The following is a 17,626-nucleotide window of genomic DNA, read 5'->3' as shown; positions in this document are numbered from 1 at the left end:
GATCGCCGGGTTTGTAGCGTGGTATGCCAACCACTACACTACCGCTGTCATGAACACACACACACGCACAGTTGCGCAGAAAAAAATCGTACAGACATATCAGCCCCCGTCTGTGACTCCGCGAGTATATTCAGAGAAGCAAATGCAATTATTCGGATTTTATATTTCGCGTTAACGCGAGTACACGTTGCCGCAGCACAGCACACAGTGTCCACATCATGCGCGTGTGCCCCTTATTAATGCAAAGCCTCTCTAAGCCACGCATTCTGCACACCAGATTGCCACGCACTGTACACGCAATTTTTTTTTTTTGCCAGCTGACCATTTGGCAGGGCACGGAGCGACGCACGATGTCGCACCGCACACAAAACGGACACCGGCTTGGCTCACAGCTGACGCCCTTCTCCGCGCACACATTTCGGCTAAAGCCCTCGCCGACCCAGACACCTGTATATTTGGGGTTTGCCTATTCTCCCCGTGGTCGTGTGGATTTTTCTCTGGAGTCCTCCGATTTTGCCCTCCACATTCAAAATCAACGTCACGCGTTCAAGAGTATTTGGCCGCTGTGAATGTACACCTGATAAGCTACTTTGTTCTGATATAATTTGTGGCAAGGTCCACTTCTGAAAAAAAAGAGTTATAAAGCTCAGTGGGCCTTACCTGGTAAAATAAAAAACAAATTTTTGTTGAGTTTATAGTCAGGTCCTGCAATTTTCATATCAGGGCTCTGCGGCACATTTCACCACTATCGAGTCATGTCATAGCCAAGACGGTTGTGCGTACAGCTAAGTATCGAGAGGGCTTGGTTATTGCAACTCGCTACCCTACGGGACTCCTGGCAAAAACATTTCCAAGCCACAGCATGTACAACATTCCCTGGCACGCATCGCGATGGGTACTGCAGGATCAGACTATGTCCGTCCAGTGCTCACCGAGCTACATTGGCTTCCAGTTGCCGAACGAATACGTTATAAGGTTGCACTCATTACACACAAAGTACCCGCCACAAGTAAACCTCAATACCTTGCTGATCACGTCAAGGAGCGTGAACCATCATGCAGACTCCAGTCATCCTCGCAGAGGCTTTTGGCTAACCATCGAACAGAGACGGTCATCGCACGCTTTGAAATGCACTTCTGCGGCCGTCTGCAACGCTCGTCCTTCCGATATTAGGAAGCCACTTGAACCATGCACTTTCAAAATCTAGATGAATACTAATTTCTTTCGAACTGATTTTTGAGTTAAGTTTGTTGGCCTTTCCTCGCACCTCCGATCAGCACGGTTGGCTCCACATGGTGCGATAGAAGCTCAACGTACGTACGTACGTACAGCGCGCGGTCGGGTGGACGCAGGGCTTTAAGCCCCACTCACGGGTCGACTCACGACGTCGTCGTCACCAATACACGGATCAAAAGATGGTCCCCCAGGCTTTTCTCCTTGCTCTATGCAAGTACCGTACATAGCCAACCGTGCTTAATCGGAGGTGCAGGGGAAGGACAACAAACGAAACACGTAAAGCAGTTCTCAAGAAATGAGTGTTCAATCTAGATTTTTAAAAATTGTACACCACCTCCTCTCACAGCCGTGCTGTAAAGACTTCAACTGCTTTTGAGAAAGGGAATAAATGTCACGCCCAGATGCCTGGGTTCTTCCGCAATGCAATGGCACTGTTTTCCCATGGCAGGCCTTCAATTTCTCCACAGGCTGACCCACTGTTGTTGACTGCCCCACACCCAATGGTACCAGTCCCCGCCTTTTATCGACCCCGCCAAAGGGATGAAGATAATGGGGCGAGTCGACCCCCGAACCGGGAAACTCGCTCACCGTCGTCGTCACGAACAACACGGACGCAAAACACAATTGTCCCCAAGGCTTTTTCGCCATTGACCGGCTCCTCCTCTCGACAGCCGTGCCGCCACAGAGACTCCAACTGGGTTTTCGGAACGGCAACAAATGTTTTGAAAACTGACGCCTGGGTCGTTCTTCCAGCCAGTCCCGTGACGGCACCGGTGTTTCTAAGCCGGTGGATCGCTTTGGTGCCGCCAACAAAGCGATGGTTTTAAACGACACCAGGATGGTGGAGGGTGGGCGGGGGCGGGGGGAGGTCCCATCACGAATTGGGAGGGGGGGGGGCACCTTACCAAACAGAAGCAAAAATATTTGGTGGTGATGGTGTGTTGGCAGTGGTGCACAAAGCATGGCGAACAAAATAACAACCCAACACACTCGTCAATAGCACCGTGTGTGGCATGTAAAGGAATTCAAATATATATACAGTAAATAGGCAACGTTTCGGGCAATGACCCTTCTTCAGCGCACACAGAGAGGCCAGAGAGAGTGGAAATGAGTTGGAGAGAGCACTTTACATACCATGGGTCCTGCAAAGAATTAAATTGCTTAACAAATATTTTCTGATTTACAGTTAACATACATTCAGAAGCACTGGTTCTTAGAGCCTCTAAATGGGATATGATTGAAGGTGTTCGTGAGTTATGTTTTGAATATCTACAACTGGGGGATTTCTTCTTGTTAGCATGCTAATACCTCATTCCCATGTCCATGCAAGGGAGTATTTTTTTTTACGTTTTCAGCACACTGATCATGCCATTGAATGTGTTTACTTTTAATTTTATTTAGTTTTTCTCCACAACTCCTATCGAACTTACGTGTTTAACACTTTTCACGTTTTTGAACTTTACCGTACTATGCTTGGAATACCATATCATTTAGCAGGACGTGCTAACTATGCAGATTTTTTCAATGGACCCTTACCACTCACAATACGTGCGTAGAGATTGTGTATGAGAATCGATTTACTTATAACGAGTGCAAATTATATGCTCATGTTACACTTGGGGTACTGAAATAGCAAAACTGTGCAAACGCTTAGGTAAAATACGAGATAAAAATGTCTTCAATTCTTAATCATTATATCGCTATTGTGAACAGCGCCAATGCACCGAAGGGGGTAAAAGGTGCAGCCCTGCAATTTCTTTCTCATTTCACTGCTGGCAGAAAGGCCTCCCACTATAAAGGGGTTCTCTGTCTGGCCTGCTCTCTCATCCTGGCCAGATGACTTGGAAGAAGGGGGGAATACCCACACTTGACCCCACCACCACACCGGACCTGCATCCATGCGAGCTGCTGGGCGGATAGAGGCGATGGAAGGTGGGGAGGGTTTCGAACCTCGCTCGATTGTTGCAAACGGTCACGCATAAAAAAAAAATACAACTATTCAAAGTGTAAAAGCGTCTTCCTGTTCAAACAAATATTGGAGCGGTGATTATTTTCACCATCAGTATCTCGGAAACAGTGGTAAAAATTCCACATTTCCATGGTGGTGAGATGTTAACTGCCTCGCCTGGTATACAGGAGGCCGTGGGTTCGATCCCAACTCTGACGCCTGCTGCTGTATATTTGGAGCTTGCATTTCTCTTTCTCGCTCTCAAAGCGGTCGCGTGGATTTTACTCCAGCTCCTCCGGGTTTTCCCATCCACATTAAGTGCGTTTGGCTGCTGTAACTTCCCACGTGATGATAAGCCACTTGTTCAAATGTAATTTGTGGCTCGGTGACTTCTGAAAAAAAAACAGCTGTATATAAAACTCGGTGAGCCTTACCTGGTAAAACAGACACAAATGTTGAGTCGTTCGTTTCTTTTCAGACAGACCACTGTTGGACTGCCCCACACGAATGGTCCGGAACCCCCTTTATATCGACCTCACCAGGGGGTGGAGATAATGGGGCGAGAGTCGGTCCCTCGCAGGACATGGATTTGGACTCGCGGACCTTCCGCTCGCGAGCCGAGCACTCTCATAGCGTCGCCATCTCTGAGCTATAAAAAAAATAACAAACAAGACCTATCATGGGAAGAGGACCATCTCACAATGTCAGACAAGGGGAGAACTACACACAAAACGCAATGAATTGAGTGCCGTATTAATATTAATACACCACTAACAAATACTAACCGGGCAGCCCTTTACCCGAGCCACTGCGTCACGTGGCCAGAGTATTTGTTTGTATAGCAGAATACTCGCGGTGCTGTCTAAAAGCACTGTAGAATATGCACCAAACCAAATCTTTCCTGTTGCTTTCACCCACGAAGCAAAGACAAAGATCCCCCCGTGTAGCCTTAACAGACTGTTGGAGCAAGTGCTGTCAGCGAGAACCTATAAAGGCCGGCACGGCACACGAGGGGGAGGGTGGCCTGCACTATGACCGGCCGCCTTTGTCTCCCTACTGGCGATGTATACACACCACGCCAGGTACTCATTTGAGGCCGAGTCGACCTAGGGGAGCCCCAGCACCGGTTCAGGTAACCGTCACTGGCGTTGGCCATGAGCAGGAATCGAATTCGGGGTCGCCTGGTTCATAGCGCAGCGTAGCGCTAACCGCCACACACCCGCTCCCCACGACTTTCACACACACACACACAACCACACGCGCGCACACACACACGCGGACGTACCCACGCACCTACCCATGCACACACCTAATCGGCAGGCACCACCTCGATCCTTCACACGCGCACACCGAAGTCACTCTTATTACGCAGCCCGCACGCGAAGGTCAGCGTCATGTGGAGAAAACGTCAACTCCTTCTGCCAAAACAAACGCACGGCTGTCCGGACCACTGCTTGCTCTTCCCCCAGATGCCTAAGGGTTATGCCCCCCCCCCCCCCAAATACTGGCTCTTCTCCAAGGAGGGCTTTGCGGAAAGATTACAGCCCCCCCCCCAACACGCTTCCCATCTGTGGCTTTTGGCGCATTTGCCACGGACCTTTCGCAAATTACTTTCGTCGGGATTCAGAGACACGGAGGGAAGGAGGAATTAGAATTTCAGAGGAGGCTTGGCGGGGGGGGGTGGAGGGGGTATGGTGGTGGGGGGGTTGGGAGTGGGGGGAGGGGTCCAAGCACTGGGCCAGCATCGCTGGGAACCTGTGTTCGAGTCGGGGTTCAGCCGCCCGTGAACGAAACTGGGTTCTCGAGTGAAGCGTGCCAAAGGTTCCGGGGGTGCCGTCACGCCGATGACAGAGCAGCAACAACAAAAAATAAGTAAACACTCGATCGTGAAAAAAAATGTGACTTTTCACCCAAAAGACGCTACATTGCAGCTCGAAGAATTTCAAACGTTCGGTGCCGACAGACATGCGGCGGAAATCTTTCAAGCAGGGCACGTGGGGATGAGGTCACTTGAAGGGACTTCGGTGGTTCTGCGATGTCGCTTTGCTTTTCCACCAACACACGGGGTGATGCACTCTCTTGCAAGATGACACACCAAATGGCAAGATTTGAATTTAAATGAGGCCGTGCTTTTTTCATGGTTTAAATTTTTTGGCCAAACTACCGATCAATGTGGCCAGTTTTCTCTTCGGTAAGTCCCTAAGCGCAGTGAAACTCTGTCCGAGATTTCAGTAAACACTTCATTATCGCTACAAGAGTTATGCTACAGACGGACGGATGTAAACAACAACAAAGTAGATCCCTGACCAAACAAACACAGCTGAAACCCTCTTCTCTGTTGGTCGCACCCGAGCCATGAATGCCAACTCCGCATTCCTATGACGGGAAGCAGTTTCACCATAGAACACAAAAACCCGCGGCTGACTTGTTGACTTGTGCTCAATGCCTAACGGGCCCTGAGGATGTGGGGGGGGTGTGGGGGGGGGTGTGGGGACAATCAGGAATCGACGAAGGTGGCCACCAGAGAGGACCACAACGCCAGCGTCATCAGTTCGCGATGAGGACGCGGCTTCACTGCATCAACGAGCGAGCCCTGGCACTTATCGATGACCGCTGCGCAAGCGTAACGGCACCACGCACGCCCGCACGCCCGGGACTGGCGTGTCGCGTGGTGAGATCGGAGTCGCTTCTCTGCGGTTTTCTCCGGCAGCTTCCAATGACGGTGGTCACACAGCACCGCAGACGATCAAGGCCCCCACACCCCCCCCCTCGCCCACCGCCCCCCCCCCTTCCCCATCCTCCCGCCCCCCATCTACTCCTGCCAAGACAACGCAACATGAGCGAGTGCACTTGTTTTCCCCCCGAAGGCATTATTATTATTATTGCTACTATGCTATACGCGCGTCGGCGCGCAAACGATCGGCGGCGATCCGGCCCGCTCCCGCGATTCGTTTGTCGTTTCAAAGTAAAATCTGGACCCGCGCGAGATGTACGGGCAGCGGCAATCGCCACGTCGCGGGGAAGAGAAAAACGCTCACCGCGAGTGTTCGCTGCGGTGATGAACGCGGCTGGAATGGTCGGGGGTGGGGGGGGGGGGTTCATGACCACGGTAGCTGTGGAGGCGGGAGATTGTGGGGCATTTCATGCTACCGACCCCCAGCTTAACACCACCGAGACTTACTTCGTCGCGCGAATGTTAAACGCCCCGCGAGGCGTTGCCTGCGAGGGTGAGAAACCCCGTTCCCCATGTCACAGCCCTAAACGTAATGAGTTTGCTAATTACATGAAGCTAAAACTTTCTCACGTAAATGCCATTAATATCGCCTAGAGTTCCTTAGTTCGTGGTCCTTTCCCGCACCTCGGATTAGCAAGGTTGCCTACGTACGGTGCGAAAGAAATTCAACGTACAGACAAAGGATGCACCGAGTAGGCTTGGGCTCTTATTAAGGAGGGACGCGATTTGGCCAGCACCACACCCTAGCCGGCTTTGTCTACCAGGTATGAATATTTTCAGGCTGTGCCAGGTACTCATTTCAATCCGAGTCGAATAAGGAGAGGCCCAGGAGAAGGTCAGATATTGCACAACATTTGGTATTTTCCTTGGCTTGGAATCGAACTCGGGTTGCTCGCTTCATAACACTTCACCATTACATCGCAGCCCCCCCCCCCCCCCCCCAGACAAACAAAGAAAAAGATCCCCCCTACATATAGCCTTGAAAGAATGTCGAGGCAAGTGCTGTCAGCGAGCTCCCCACACGCACAAAAAGATACATACCACACGTACACACGGATGCACTGGCATATTACAGAATTAATTTATATGACCAAGGTTCCCTTCAAAGCTTTATCGTGCGAGAAGCCACAGAGGAATTGCTATGGAAGGTGCTGCCAGCGAGCACTTGTTAAGGCCGATGTGGCACGTGGTAGGATGGCAAGGCCAACCTCATGCCTGACTGCCTTCATCTCCCCAGTGTTGGGGGTTGTCACATACTGCATCAAGGTAGTAATTTAAGGCCGGACTCAAGCTAGATCAATTACTTCTTCAGCCACGGTCAAGAATTGAACCTAGCTGCAGTGATTGTGATGCAATGCCCCAATCGCTGACACCACATGAGGGTTGATGCAAATATGCCAACAAAACATGGACACACAAACACAGATTTACACAAACACAGATTTACACAAACATCCAGGAAGATAACACAACCACATGCATATACAAAGATACACAATACAATAACAATATCCACCTTTCGCCACTAAGTGGCGGTGACGTCACCTGTGCCAGGCCAGGTGCACTTTGAGGCCACATGAAGGGTCAAAGGCTCGCTGACAGGAGGTCTCGGGACAGACCCGGGTGCCATGGGTTGGCCGACTGAGATGACCTGTCGATGCACCAGCTGAACCCCCTACTGCGCCAAGTTGCCGCATCTTAGCCGCCTGCCGCTCGACTCGTTGTTGTGAGCGTTGCTCTTCCGCCCTCCATTGTTTTTGGAGGGTGACTGCATCCAACTGCCAAATAGCGTCCTACACGAGCCTTCCCCACAGACGCCGATCTTGACACCGCTGGTACAGATACACTGACACACAGACACAAAAAACATGAAGATCTCCGGTACAGCTTTAAAGAGACTGTTGGGGAAAGTGCTGTTAGCGAGTAGCACCGATGAAGGCCGGTATGGCACACGAGGGGGTGGGTAGCCAACACCACGCCCAGCCGCCTTTGTGCCGTTGTTTACACACTGCTCCAGGTACTCATTTAAGGCTGAGTAGACCTAGGGGAAGCCCAGGACCGGTTCAGATAATCGTCACCAGCGTTGGTCGTGAGCGGGAATCGAACTCGGGTGGCCGGGTTCGCAGCGCGCTACCCACTACGCCACCGCTCCCCACCCATGCACAGAAACGCAAACTCACACCTCAGGATGGATGCAATGGTTAATCTACAAGCCACCTCTCTCTCCCATTGCCCATGTATTCTGCTCTCCATCCCATGCCACATATATCCTGCTTTATCATGCATCTGTGCACGCAATTAAATCCAAAGGACGTATAAAGGGATGATCCATCAGCAGTAACAGATGTGTCAGTTGCGAGCAGAGGGCATGGGAATGAAAAGCAAAATGAGAACGATATAATTATTACTCTTTTAATCGTAAACAGCATCCCACACTCATCTGTAACAATCATCGTCATCATAATAATAACAATAAAACACAACTCATGGTGTGTATATATTGCACGAAACCAGACGCATTATTCTATTAAGAACCACATAACCGTGTCCGAGCCACATTGAACAAATCCCTGGCAGATCGGAGGCATTCCTGATCTGTTCTCGTGATACTTGCCACGATAACCGTGACACCATACGGACACCTATCAGCACCGCTCAGATACTGCCCGATGCTGGGCATCCCTTCGTGCAACAGAGACGGCGTCGTTTCTCGACGGACTGAACCGAACAAGTGAAATGAACAGTGGGATATAATAAACAAATGGCAGGGCATCGGTGACGCATCTTAATTAAATGCAATGCGACAATAAACGAATACGGATGTTTTGCCGAATGTATTGTGAAGCAGGCGACGGTAATGCATTGGTTATATTGAGCAATGCACTCAGATGCAGACCGTGGCAAGATGTTGCTATATCGAGCAACAGATTTATCAGCCAGACAACTGTAATGCATGGGTTATATTAAGCACTGCTTTGTCATAGAAGCAGCATCAGGCTTTTGGCTATGTTGAAAAATACCGCGTGCTGTGATATTAGACAAATAGGCAGCATGCCTATATTGTACGATAGAGCAATATGTTACGTGGGTATTAATAATGTACGGAATGTGTGTTGAACCGATGCCTTTATTGGGCAACACTTTATGATGCGATGACCATGGCGGTATTTAATATTTGGTATTTCGCTATGCTAATCTATTGCCTTAGTTGAACACTAATATCTTGCAACGAAGGTTATAGAAAAGTATCAAAGATTATCTTTCAATACAGTCAATCTAGAAATCGAATATACAGTGTAATGCAACGTACTTTTTACTAGGGCGTCATGTTCTTGAATCGCTACCTATGAGATCTTCACTCAAAACTTCTCTAGAGGAGTTGTCCACCCCTAGCTGCCACCGCAATTTAGTGGCCTAAAATACAAATGTTTCGCTCCGGATGATCGCTGCAAAGTATGATGATCTGTGTTTTGATTTAGTGCGCTGATGTTAAAGGTGCATTGAAAAATATTGATACTCCGACTGATGCTCCTGCTGTTGTGGAGTGACTCATGCAGCCAGCTATGGCTGCAGAGTTTGGTGGTACATGTTGTTTATGTCGTTCATTGTGAAAATTCGGTCACAGTTCCTATGATCACTGTTTCATTGCTCTAATGGATTTATTTTGGTGATTTTCGACACGTTTTTTGGTTTGGCCATGTTTGTTTGTTGTAGTACAGAGTTAGACTGATGGCCTTAATCTAAGTTGTCTTGTGGTTGTTGTTGTTGTTTGACTTGTATCCCACTGGGATTTTGCACATTTTTGTGTACGGTGCTTTTTCTGCAATATTTTGCTGTCTTTTCTTGTATTTTCTGTTTGCACTCAGTCACATAGTCACTTTAAGATGTTTTTTGTTCATGTTTTTGTTTTTTGTTTGTTGCGGTTGCACCCGATTCAAGTGCGGAATGGCTCACAGGGATACACCTAATAAATTAACTTAAACTTGATGTTCTCACCGACTATCGTCCAGATCGCTGGTAGACTGGAGCAGTCGGGGCAACGACAACCCCACAAGGTAGACTGAATGTGGCCTGTGCCGGGTGTGGAATTAGTTCACTGCTCGCCAACCTGGGTAGATCTGGCTAAACTTCAGTCTTTCTCATAACCAGAAACAGCATCTCAAAACCTGAAGAAAACCTATCTTTTAAAAAAAAAATTTATCTTGGCACGCAAAAAACCGTACAAGCCAGAGGTTGATTGATTTTAGTCACCGGGGAAAGAGCCTGAAGTTCTACGTTGATTAAGTCCCGGGCTAAACAATTGCAAATATATGTTCATCACCATCAGTGCAGCAAGTAAATCCCCTCCTGTCGAGTACGATGATAAAGCCAATATGAAATCAGACAAAGCCAACGACTGCTCGCTAATATAATAGTATCACTCTTATGCCAGCTCTGATGTTGCACGAATGCTCGCAATGCCCATAGTGCAATGGCCATCTTAGTGGGAGTGGACGAGTTGAATATTCCTCGACCAGGATGTAGTCCCTAAGCCAGGTCCACACCTGTGAATAAATAGTCGCACAACTTGGTTGCATGCAACCAAATCATATTTATGTGCGTACATATCTCTGGAGCAACCAATTGTAATCAGTTGCACAACCATGTTCTCACAGCAGAGGATTATTGTACTTCCAGTCGATCCGCTCAGAGATTCACAGCGACCATTTTTTCCCCTATCACGTGGCGTACATTTGCGATGATGAATTGAATGTCCTCGTCGTCGTGCAACCACTTGCTCAGAAGTGGACAAAGCAGTTGCAGGCAATGATTCAGTTGCGCGATATTGAATGAGATTTGCGTCATGCAACCGACCGACCTGCTGTGAACACGGCTTGAGAACACACGTGCATGAACAGATGAACCAACTTCCAAACGAGAGATAAATCAAATTTCCAAACAAGAGATTAATAAAATTTCCCAACGAGAGATGAATCAACTTCCCAATGGGAGATGAATCAAACTTCCCAACGAGAGAGATGAACCAACTTCCCAATGGGAGATGAATCAAACTTCCCAACGAGAGAGATGAACCAAACTTCCACACATGAGCAAAACTACACACGACACACCGCAGTGTTGTGGCGAGATTTCGGCTGCCGGGTAGGCAAAGACGAACAGAGACGCGAGGACGGCTACCAAGTTTGGCATCGGCAAGCGAAAGTGCGAACGTGCGGACGATGGCGGTATGGTAGATTGGTGGTGGGGGGGGGGGGTTACTTATTTCATGCCGGGCAGATCTAGGGGCATTTATTTCGACAGATGTGGACGGAGTTAGGCCACGCAAACGGCTCATCAGCCGACGTCTTCTAAGCATTTCCAATTCGACATTAAATCTCAATCGCGTCGGATTTGCTCCCACAAATCCCGTGTTTCTCCTCGTGTAATGCAGATGTTTCTGGCTCCAAGCAAAACTTCACGTTTAATTTAATGCCCACACTGCCTGCGTTCTACATTCGTTTACGTCGCATACAGTACACACACACACAAGCCCGTGCGCGCACACACCACTTTTCGGGAAATCAACAGTGATTTTTTTTATTTAAGGAAAAGACTGCACCCCGCCAGAGAAATGTGGAATTCCCACCGCTGGCTCGGGGCTGTAGAGAAGAAGATGAGCTCTTTCCCATGGTTGTTGGAGCGAGGAGGACACATTGACAGCGAACAAAGCTAACGGTGCTCTTATTTCTCACGTATCTAAAACGAGACATTACATTTGGGGTCATTCTACCGTATTGAGCATGTGCCAAAAATGAAATCAAAGCATCTCACTGCTCAAAAGGAACACGGGGGGACTGCTGTTCACGTCTGTTGGAAGTGTTGAGCCAGTGGTGCAATTTCCACATTTACATGACGGGGACGAGTCCATCCAGCGAGCACACGCCGTTGACTGCCCGCGGCACCGGCATGCATTGATATGAACCTCATTTGGACAAAGACGAAGTTAGTGTGAGCGATGTCTGAGCCATTACTGAGCATGCCCCTCACCACCTCCTCACCATCTATTGCGCCACCCCCTTCGCCACCTCCTCACCACCCCCACCCCAACCTCCCTTCACCAAGCCACGAAACATTTACATGATATTAAGCAATTGCTCACAAGTCATCCATCCACACAGCGTAACACACGTGAAAATGTTCTTGGTTCCTTCGGTAAAGTCACGTAGAAGGGAAATAATAAAATAAGTAAAGCAGTAGCATTATTTTATTATTTCCCATCTACGTGACTTTACCGAAAGGACCAAGAATATGAATCCCTGCACTCACGAAAGCTTTACATGGAAAATTTACACGTGACAATGTTAAAAGCGCACACTAATGAGTCATGTTTTTAAATATTAATTTTGGATCCTATTGTCACAAACAAACGGCCCGTAATTTTCCACGCAGAATTGCCGACATACTTCCCGCGTCGTATGACGGATGTCCAAGACGGTACGAAATATCGAACGTGGGATAGGGTAGAACCTTTGTGTGGGTGGCGTCATAGCACAATATCCCAAATCTGTAATATGGTCCCGTGGCAAAGGTGGCAAAACATGACGGGTCTTACAAAAAAAATCTAACGACGAGTTTGCAAAGAACTGGGATTCACTGCACCGTGACGTTTTTCAATGTTCTTTGGCTCTGTTTCCACATCGCATTGAAGTATGGTAAGAAAACAAACTTTCAGGACTAACACGACGTGGATAAGAAGGTAGGACAGCAACTTAGCGAACAATCACACGAAACAGAACGGTAGCAATGCAAACAAATTGATATGTCTACCCATGACTGCAGAAATAATTAAATGTCTAGGAATTTGCCCTGGACAAAGATCTCATTATGGAGCCAGAATAAGGAATATTTTTTTTGCCAGATGAATAAAGCATATAAGCCCTTGCAGCTTTTATCAAAGACCGTCACAGGATCATTAATGTCTGCAGTGCAGATAGGACCTTGGTTCAACATTTAACAAAAGTGACAGGATCTTAGGACCCCCCCCCCCCAATAGCCTCCAGCACTGTGCCCGTACATGGCCATCAGGAGCCATCACTACGAACCCATCACCGCCGAGATCCTGGGGAGTGTGAATCCTGCGCGGAATAAGCCCCGATAATCACCGTCCTTAGCTAGCTGCACTACGAAGCCGGTCACCCAAGTTTTATTCCTGGCCACGGCTAACATCACCACTACCAAATGTGGTGAAGTATGGTCAAACAACTCCGACAGATTAAACATTTTCGGATACATTTTATTCACCGGTATTATATTTTTGTTTGCAGACGAGAGTCGCCGCGCCACTCAAAAGTGGTGGCATGAATCAAAATCATTGATCGTGGGAAATGCTGGCAGTGCCCCCACCCCACCCCACCCCCGCCCACATCTCTCACAGCAACGTGAATTAAGTTTCGGTGCATTCTACCAAATTGATCGATCAAGAGCTGGGCCAGACTAAATCGGGTTAAAAACAACCCCACGAATTTTAAATGATATAGAACATTTTTTTATGGGGGTTATTGGACACCGGAGCTGAGGACCTTCAAACCCGACCGTGCTTAAGAGAAGCCGGTTTTTAGGTCACGGGCGGCTGGAGCCGGAGATTTCAACCAAGCAGCAGAGTCACCCCCCGTTGGCGGTGGCTCGGTCGATCCGGCTCGGTCATTACGGTCACTGGGCCACTCGGCAAATGAGCGAGTCCCTTCATTCGCTCTTGTGGCCCGAGACCAATCGCATAATTGGGTGAAAAAAAGGGCAGCGAAATCCCTTAAATAGTAAAGTGTATCCGGGCACTTAGCTGAGAATGCCAAATTAAAGCCTCAAGTCATAGTGTCGCAGCCACCGAAACCTCAAACATTTTCTAGACAGCTTGCAAACAGCATCTCCGAACACAGGCCATGCATACTAACCACAGGCTCACCTCAACCTTTCATTGACTGCAACGCCGCCGGTGCTGTATATAGCTCCAGACAGGGCGTCGAAGGGGTTATACGGACACATGCACACAGCACGCTACCGGGAAAAAGAAAAAAAATCAGCCGTTGTCAATGCCGTCATTGTTGTTGTTGTTGTTGCTCCGAGTGTCAATTAGGAACGCGGCGGAAGGGGTGTACGGCGAGCGATGAGATGGAGCGATGAGATGGGTTCGTGTGCAGGTGCCCTGCGATGGATTTGTTGCATCGCAGGATGGAGAGAGCTCACGCCCGCGCTTGGCTGAGGCCTTCAGCAGTGGATCCGATCCTGGCCGATGATGAGAATTGCCACGTGAATTGCTGAAAGTTGTTTGCAAATGATCATGCACCGGATTTTTGGATTGGTGTTAGATTTATTTATGATTTTTTTTATATATATAGATATAATGTACTGTATATGAATTCATATCATGATTACCGTGCTTTAAAAAAGGGACCTAATTCGTTTTTGTTTACCAATACGCTCATGGCATTAAACGACTCGAGAAAAGATTTTACAATGTGGAATTGGTCAAAAATCCCAGGCAGTCTTAAGACTCGGTGAGCATTCTGTGCATAAATGTCATTACCGCACTGTGTCTTTATAATTAAATAAGCTGGGGTCTGCCATGTTACTTGCAATCGAGTGAGTCCCTTGTGAAACGACCCTTTCACACACGCATGCTTATGAAGCAAGCAACCCTTGGACCGGTTTCCACCTTCTGGGTCTCCGTCAGCAGAGTGCGTGGTCTGTTAAAAGAATTGGCTGTCGTGATGCCAGATGACATAGGCGGAATCTACCCATGTAAGATGTGAGTTTGCCAAAGTTCGCTACTATATTGAGCTCCTGATTGGGTTCAAAACCCGTTTGTGTTATATTAAGCAGCTTCTCTCAAGTTCTCCGCATAGCCTAAGACATGTGAAAATGTAAAGAGGGCGCGCTAATGATCCAGTTTTTTTTATATTAATTTCGGGAATCAATTGCCACAGCTGCCCGCTAATTTCTCCACAGAATTACCGACATTTCCCGCACTGTACAACGGATGTCCAAGATCGTACAAAACATCAAAATATGGGACAGGTTAGACCTCTGTGTGTGGTGGCATCATAGCACACATCCCAAATTTATAATATGACAAAACTGGCGACAAAGGAGGAGTCGTGTTGCAATCATTTAAGGACGAGTCTGCATAGAACTCGAGATCACTGCTGTGTGACGTTGTTCAATGTTCTTCGGCTCTGGTTCCACAAGAGGGCTTTAAGAGGGATTGTTTGTGATTAAGTGTGCAATGAATACCAAGTCGGAGTGTACCCAGCAAAGAACTAAGACAGATTCTCGCAATATTAAGAGCCTTTCTCCATGAGCTGCGTACGTCAACAGCACCTCGCCTAGATTTGAAGCTTTCGTGACTGCAAGGATTCATACTCTTAGGTTTTTATTTCGGTAAAGTCACGTAGGTAAAAAAAATTTAAATTAATAAAAGTAAAATTAAACAAATTAAAAATTAAACAAATTAAAAAATTCACGACGTTTCAGAAGCAACACAAGCCTCCGTCTTCAGGTGGAACCGTCACAGCCACGACAGCTGTATCAAGTAAATGAGAGATCACAAGAAATACTAGCCCGTATATATAATGGTTGAGGGGGGAAGGGCCAGGAACGGCACACTTTTTTTTATTTTACTTTTATTAATTTAAATTTTTTACCTACGTGACTTTACCGAAAAAACCTAAGAGTATAGCACCTCGCCTCACTGCCTCGCCCAGATGGGGCTCGACTCACAATCAGAAAGGCCACGAGTTCAAACCCGGGTCGGAACTCGGAGATGATAAAATTATAGATACTGCCCCCACCCGTCATAGAAATGTGGAATTTCCACTGACTGCTCCTGTGGAGTGCCAAACGACGACGGTTTGTATTGAAAGATAGCGATTTTTTTTAAAATTTACTTCCGCGCAATTGCAAATTGACTTACAAACAAAAGCATTGTTATCCTTTGATATTTCGGTATTTAAAGGGAAAATGGGCACATTTTTTAAATATATATTCATTCGCGTGCGCCTATAGATACAATGCACGCGACAGCATTGTCTTGTAAAAGCACACGAGTCAATATGGAAAATATGATCTCAAGGCAATAATGCCTGTGCTGTGATAATGTCATGCAGCCAACAGGAAAAAGTCAATAACAAGTGGCTATTTCCCGTGAAATTGCATTCCTTATAATAGTGCTCGGGGGGGGGGGGGGTGTACGGGGTAGGAGGACATATGTCTTGGTTGTGTTGACATCTTTCAGAAGGCATGGCACACACCTCCCTATACCAACAACAAGTTTGGACTGGCCAAGAACCAATTACACCTGACGAATCAATACGTGGTTATCCTGCTATGCAAACACCTCCACTGCTTCAAACCGCCTGCGGAACATTAGGCTGGCATTTGCATCCGGAGGAGAGTTTCCATCGTGCAGGAGCTGCAAATGCAGTGACTGAGAGCTAAAGTCTGCAAGAGCTCAACATCAACATCATCCTAATCTAAGTGGCCAAATCCGATCTGGCCACGAGACTCGCGTGATGGTTAACGTCGTCACCTGGACGAGATCAGAAAGGTATTGTCGTGGTTCATTTGCGGCAAGCAATTTGTGTGTAACGACTGCGATGTTGTATTGGACAATGAGTGCGGCTCGACGAGCACTGGACGGACATGGTCGGATCTTGGAGGCGTGGGGCTCTAAGGTGATGCCAGGAGTTGGAAATTTGGAGTATCACCACCCCCTCGTATGTGTGGTGGGTTCTCAAGTTTCACCGGTTTCCTGCCACACAATAAACTCTCACCCACAATGGAATTGGTCAAACATCCCCAGTACAGCAGAATCCCCCCCCCACCGAAACCAGAAAAAAAACATTGTCTTGAGTGCCATTGAGCCCGGATGAAGCGTGGATATTATTATAATCGAGTACCGCCATATCAACGGGCAACACGGTCTGGCCATATTGAAGCAATCCCACCCGCCATAGGAATGTGGAATTTTGATGGCCGACTCAGAGCCACCTAATGGACGACGCAGGGTTCCGCCTCGTGCTGGCTTTACGGAGGTGATTATTCGGCAGAAAAAGAATGTGGCAAATCAGCAAGATGACCGACAGGATGAGACCGCGGGTGCATGGGGCCGAAACGAGGTTCATCCACAGGTTTTCCGGGCTCACTCTCCGTGATCGGGTGATGAGCTCCATAATCTGGGAGAACCTCAGAGTCGAGCCGCTGCTCCTCCGGATTAAGAGGAGTCAGTTGAGGTGGTTCGGGCACCTGGGTAAGGATGCCCCCTGGTAGCCTCCCCCTGGAACTCTACCGGCAGCAGCAGCAGCAGCACGTCCCACTGGGCCAAGACCCCGGGGCCAGCCCAGGACCACGCTGCTGCTGGCGGGACGGTGTCGCTTGGCTGGCCTCGGAACGCCTGGGAATTACCCCAGGGAGAGCTCGAGTCTGTGTATAGTAGTGTATAGTGTATAGTAGTGTATAGTAGTGCATAGTGTAGTAGTGCTGGAGTCTGTCGCCAGGGAAAGGGAGGTCCGGACCGCCACTACTCAACACGCTGCTATAGTGTAGTAGTGTATAGTGTTGTGTATAGTAGTGTGCAGTAGTGTATAGTGTAGTGTATAGTGTAGTGTATAGTGTAGTAGTGCTGGAGTCTGTCGCCAGGGAAAGGGAGGTCCGGACCGCCACTACTCAACACGCTG

At 48.2% G+C, this 17,626-nt stretch overlaps 1 protein-coding gene across 1 annotated transcript in view; it reads right to left on the bottom strand.

The window, feature by feature from the left end:
* Positions 1 to 17,626, bottom strand: part of LOC144946124 (uncharacterized) — an 80,565-nt gene that overhangs the window by 55,554 nt on the left and 7,385 nt on the right. The window lies entirely within an intron of this gene.

Source organism: Lampetra fluviatilis, chromosome 40 (assembly GCF_964198595.1).
Source record: "Lampetra fluviatilis chromosome 40, kcLamFluv1.1, whole genome shotgun sequence".
Lineage (NCBI taxonomy): Eukaryota > Metazoa > Chordata > Hyperoartia > Petromyzontiformes > Petromyzontidae > Lampetra > Lampetra fluviatilis.
Note: the sequence above shows the minus strand (reverse complement) of the source record. Positions and strands in the feature narration are given on the sequence as shown.